At 52.5% G+C, this 6,000-nt stretch overlaps 1 protein-coding gene across 2 annotated transcripts in view; it reads left to right on the top strand.

Moving 5' to 3' along the window:
- Nucleotides 1–439: 439 nt before the first annotated feature.
- PLEKHM3 (pleckstrin homology domain containing M3) overlaps nucleotides 440–6,000 on the top strand; it is a 442,009-nt gene continuing 436,448 nt past the window's right edge. Inside the window, exon 1 of one of the 2 annotated variants that reach the window (XM_075317730.1) lies at nucleotides 440–760. The gene's annotated coding sequence lies outside the window, so the exon portion shown is untranslated. The remainder of the gene's footprint in view (nucleotides 761–6,000) is intronic. The other variant, XM_075317729.1, reaches the window with a different exon arrangement.

Raw genomic sequence — 6,000 nt, 5'->3', positions numbered from 1 at the left:
ACTTTTGGGTTTTCACTGGCTGTAAGCCATAATCATCAACATTAACAGAAATAAACACTTGAAATAGATCACTGTGTGTACTGACTCTATATATGTGTTTCCTTTTTGTATTGAATTACTGAAATAAATTAACTTTTTGATGATATTTTGATTTATTAAGATGCACTTGTATTAATTACAACCAATCCGACTCTCTCTCATTCTGCATACATAAGGAAATAGAAAGCAGATGAGACAAGAGGGCCAGGGGATGTGAAGATGTTGCCAATAGCAACCAATCAGGATGCTGAGTTCATGTTTCAAAAACATCTGAAGGCTGGTTACTATGGGAAGATGCCCTTTTTCTTCACAGAAGTTTTTAATAATTCCTCCTTCAGTGCCTCCCCTCCCCCATATACTATTATATTATTGTCAGCACTGGTGTGGACGCGCTTCTAGCATGTATGGGTGCTGTTCAATATAATGTCACTCTCCATAGGAGTGTATACACCAGAGCAGGGGGACCCGGCCTGTGTATGGGAGCACTGAGCGCAGCCGCCATACATGACTAGACAGACAAAACCTACAGGCTGGAACTATTTTTAGCTTCCTTGTTGCACGGGGGACAGAGAAGAGCGGAGGACTCAGGCTGGGAGACTGTAAACAGGGAAGCAATGCAGAATGAGCAAGACAGGCAGAGGAAAGGCAACATGATGGTGGAGAGGGCACAGCCCGCAGCCTCCCTGTGCTCTGCATAGATCTGCAGCCATGGCTCACACAGGTAAGGACCTCCATCCTGCACCAGTCACCTGTATACAGAGAGGTAGGGGCCTCCATCCTGCACCAGTCACCTGTATACAGAGAGGTAGGGGCCTCCATCCTGCACCAGTCACCTGTATACAGAGAGGTAGGGGCCTCCATCCTGCACCAGTCACCTGTATACAGAGAGGTAGGGACCTCCATCCTGCACCAGTCACCTGTATACAGAGAGGTAGGGGCCTCCATCCTGCACCAGTCACCTGTATACAGAGAGGTAGGGGCCTCCGTCCTGCACCAGTCACCTGTATACAGAGAGGTAGGGGCCTCCATCCTGCACCAGTCACCTGTATACAGAGAGGTAGGGGCCTCCATCCTGCACCAGTCACCTGTATACAGAGAGGTAGGGACCTCCATCCTGCACCAGTCACCTGTATACAGAGAGGTAGGGACCTCCATCCTGCACCAGTCACCTGTATACAGAGAGGTAGGGGCCTCCGTCCTGCACCAGTCACCTGTATACAGAGAGGTAGGGGCCTCCATCCTGCACCAGTCACCTGTATACAGAGAGGTAGGGGCCTCCATCCTGCACCAGTCACCTGTATACAGAGAGGTAGGGACCTCCATCCTGCACCAGTCACCTGTATACAGAGAGGTAGGGGCCTCCGTCCTGCACCAGTCACCTGTATACAGAGAGGTAGGGGCCTCCATCCTGCACCAGTCACCTGTATACAGAGAGGTAGGGGCCTCCATCCTGCACCAGTCACCTGTATACAGAGAGGTAGGGGCCTCCATCCTGCACCAGTCACCTGTATACAGAGAGGTAGGGGCCTCCATCCTGCACCAGTCACCTGTATACAGAGAGGTAGGGGCCTCCATCCTGCACCAGTCACCTGTATACAGAGAGGTAGGGGCCTCCATCCTGCACCAGTCACCTGTATACAGAGAGGTAGGGGCCTCCATCCTGCACCAGTCACCTGTATACAGAGAGGTAGGGGCCTCCATCCTGCACCAGTCACCTGTATACAGAGAGGTAGGGGCCTCCATCCTGCACCAGTCACCTGTATACAGAGAGGTAGGGGCCTCCATCCTGCACCAGTCACCTGTATACAGAGAGGTAGGGGCTTCCATCCTGCACCAGTCACCTGTATACAGAGAGGTAGGGACCTCCATCCTGCACCAGTCACCTGTATACAGAGAGGTAGGGACCTCCATCCTGCACCAGTCACCTGTATACAGAGAGGTAGGGGCCTCCATCCTGCACCAGTCACCTATATACAGAGAGGTAGGGGCCTCCATCCTGCACCAGTCACCTGTATACAGAGAGGTAAGGACCTCCATCCTGCACCAGTCACCTGTATACAGAGAGGTAGGGGCCTCCATCCTGCACCAGTCACCTGTATACAGAGAGGTAGGGGCCTCCATCCTGCACCAGTCACCTGTATACAGAGAGGTAGGGGCCTCCATCCTGCACCAGTCACCTGTATACAGAGAGGTAGGGACCTCCATCCTGCACCAGTCACCTGTATACAGAGAGGTAGGGGCCTCCATCCTGCACCAGTCACCTGTATACAGAGAGGTAGGGGCCTCCGTCCTGCACCAGTCACCTGTATACAGAGAGGTAGGGGCCTCCATCCTGCACCAGTCACCTGTATACAGAGAGGTAGGGGCCTCCATCCTGCACCAGTCACCTGTATACAGAGAGGTAGGGACCTCCATCCTGCACCAGTCACCTGTATACAGAGAGGTAGGGACCTCCATCCTGCACCAGTCACCTGTATACAGAGAGGTAGGGGCCTCCGTCCTGCACCAGTCACCTGTATACAGAGAGGTAGGGGCCTCCATCCTGCACCAGTCACCTGTATACAGAGAGGTAGGGGCCTCCATCCTGCACCAGTCACCTGTATACAGAGAGGTAGGGACCTCCATCCTGCACCAGTCACCTGTATACAGAGAGGTAGGGGCCTCCGTCCTGCACCAGTCACCTGTATACAGAGAGGTAGGGGCCTCCATCCTGCACCAGTCACCTGTATACAGAGAGGTAGGGGCCTCCATCCTGCACCAGTCACCTGTATACAGAGAGGTAGGGGCCTCCATCCTGCACCAGTCACCTGTATACAGAGAGGTAGGGGCCTCCATCCTGCACCAGTCACCTGTATACAGAGAGGTAGGGGCCTCCATCCTGCACCAGTCACCTGTATACAGAGAGGTAGGGGCCTCCATCCTGCACCAGTCACCTGTATACAGAGAGGTAGGGGCCTCCATCCTGCACCAGTCACCTGTATACAGAGAGGTAGGGGCCTCCATCCTGCACCAGTCACCTGTATACAGAGAGGTAGGGGCCTCCATCCTGCACCAGTCACCTGTATACAGAGAGGTAGGGGCCTCCATCCTGCACCAGTCACCTGTATACAGAGAGGTAGGGGCTTCCATCCTGCACCAGTCACCTGTATACAGAGAGGTAGGGACCTCCATCCTGCACCAGTCACCTGTATACAGAGAGGTAGGGACCTCCATCCTGCACCAGTCACCTGTATACAGAGAGGTAGGGGCCTCCATCCTGCACCAGTCACCTATATACAGAGAGGTAGGGGCCTCCATCCTGCACCAGTCACCTGTATACAGAGAGGTAGGGGCCTCCATCCTGCACCAGTCACCTGTATACAGAGAGGTAGGGGCCTCCATCCTGCACCAGTCACCTGTATACAGAGAGGTAGGGGCTTCCATCCTGCACCAGTCACCTGTATACAGAGAGGTAGGGGCCTCCATCCTGCACCAGTCACCTGTATACAGAGAGGTAGGGGCCTCCATCCTGCACCAGTCACCTGTATACAGAGAGGTAGGGGCCTCCATCCTGCACCAGTCACCTGTATACAGAGAGGTAGGGGCCTCCATCCTGCACCAGTCACCTATATACAGAGAGGTAGGGGCCTCCATCCTGCACCAGTCACCTGTATACAGAGAGGTAGGGGCCTCCATCCTGCACCAGTCACCTGTATACAGAGAGGTAGGGGCTTCCATCCTGCACCAGTCACCTGTATACAGAGAGGTAGGGGCCTCCATCCTGCACCAGTCACCTGTATACAGAGAGGTAGGGGCCTCCATCCTGCACCAGTCACCTATATACAGAGAGGTAGGGGCCTCCATCCTGCACCAGTCACCTGTATACAGAGAGGTAGGGGCCTCCATCCTGCACCAGTCACCTGTATACAGAGAGGTAGGGGCTTCCATCCTGCACCAGTCACCTGTATACAGAGAGGTAGGGGCCTCCATCCTGCACCAGTCACCTGTATACAGAGAGGTAGGGGCCTCCATCCTGCACCAGTCACCTGTATACAGAGAGGTAGGGGCCTCCATCCTGCACCAGTCACCTGTATACAGAGAGGTAGGGGCCTCCATCCTGCACCAGTCACCTGTATACAGAGAGGTAGGGACCTCCATCCTGCACCAGTCACCTATATACAGAGAGGTAGGGGCCTCCGTCCTGCACCAGTCACCTATATACAGAGAGGTAGGGGCCTCCGTCCTGCACCAGTCACCTGTATACAGAGAGGTAGGGGCCTCCATCCTGCACCAGTCACCTATATACAGAGAGGTAGGGGCCTCCATCCTGCACCAGTCACCTGTATACAGAGAGGTAGGGGCCTCCATCCTGCACCAGTCACCTGTATACAGAGAGGTAGGGGCTTCCATCCTGCACCAGTCACCTGTATACAGAGAGGTAGGGGCCTCCATCCTGCACCAGTCACCTGTATACAGAGAGGTAGGGGCCTCCATCCTGCACCAGTCACCTGTATACAGAGAGGTAGGGGCCTCCATCCTGCACCAGTCACCTGTATACAGAGAGGTAGGGACCTCCATCCTGCACCAGTCACCTATATACAGAGAGGTAGGGGCCTCCGTCCTGCACCAGTCACCTATATACAGAGAGGTAGGGGCCTCCGTCCTGCACCAGTCACCTGTATACAGAGAGGTAGGGGCCTCCATCCTGCACCAGTCACCTGTATATAGAGAGGTAGGGACCTCCATCCTGCACCAGTCACCTGTATATAGAGAGGTAGGGGCCTCCATCCTGCACCAGTCACCTGTATATAGAGAGGTAGGGACCTCCATCCTGCACCAGTCACCTGTATATAGAGAGGTAGGGACCTCCATCCTGCACCAGTCACCTGTATACAGAGAGGTAGGGGCCTCCATCCTGCACCAGTCACCTGTATACAGAGAGGTAGGGGCCTCCGTCCTGCACCAGTCACCTGTATACAGAGAGGTAGGGGCCTCCGTCCTGCACCAGTCACCTGTATACAGAGAGGTAGGGGCCTCCGTCCTGCACCAGTCACCTGTATACAGAGAGGTAGGGACCTCCATCCTGCACCAGTCACCTGTATATAGAGAGGTAGGGACCTCCATCCTGCACCAGTCACCTGTATATAGAGAGGTAGGGACCTCCATCCTGCACCAGTCACCTGTATATAGAGAGGTAGGGACCTCCATCCTGCACCAGTCACCTGTATACAGAGAGGTAGGGGCCTCCATCCTGCACCAGTCACCTGTATACAAAGATGAGGCAGATCCAAGCAATGTGGAGGGCAGGGCAGTGTGGATTTTGGACATTTATCCATTAGAATCATAATGAAATATTCACTTTGTCTTCTTCTATCCCATCTGCTCTGTTATGTCAAGGCCATTTAGGGGTAAACTCTGTAGATGATTTCATCGTTGGGGGAGGGGGGGCCCTGCAAAATCACATTGAGCGGCTTTTTTTTCCTCTTGTAAATGAATATGTGGTTATGTCTGGTCGCACGTTGGATTTAACTATTTCATCTGTGAGGGTTGATCTGGCAAATACTTTGTTAAATATGAAAAGGATGAGACATAGTAAAATGTGAGATTTTGTTAGATTATATATAAAGGAGTTGTTCTTTTTGCTTTTGTTAAAGGGTTTTTCCACCTTTAGGGATTATTATTTTACTAAAATGCATATATTTGGTCTTAAAATTCAATTATTGCACTTCAGTTTGATTTAATAATGGTGATATACTTGCTGAGAGGAGATCAGATAAAGGATGTAGAAACTCCCAATCACTATCAGCTCACTGACAGTCTCAATTACAGGGAATCTGTTAACAGGCGTTTGCAATTTAATTTGAGCACAGCATAATGTAGGGGTTAAAACACTGAATTCAGGGACGTGTCACTTATCAGGCTGTTTGCTGTTGTTTCCTTACAAAGAAAATGTTATCACCAGGTGATTATCACTGCTCTATC

This window comes from Anomaloglossus baeobatrachus, chromosome 7 (genome assembly GCF_048569485.1).
Source record: "Anomaloglossus baeobatrachus isolate aAnoBae1 chromosome 7, aAnoBae1.hap1, whole genome shotgun sequence".
Classification (NCBI taxonomy): Eukaryota; Metazoa; Chordata; class Amphibia; order Anura; family Aromobatidae; genus Anomaloglossus; species Anomaloglossus baeobatrachus.
This window is presented reverse-complemented; position numbering and strand designations above follow the sequence as displayed.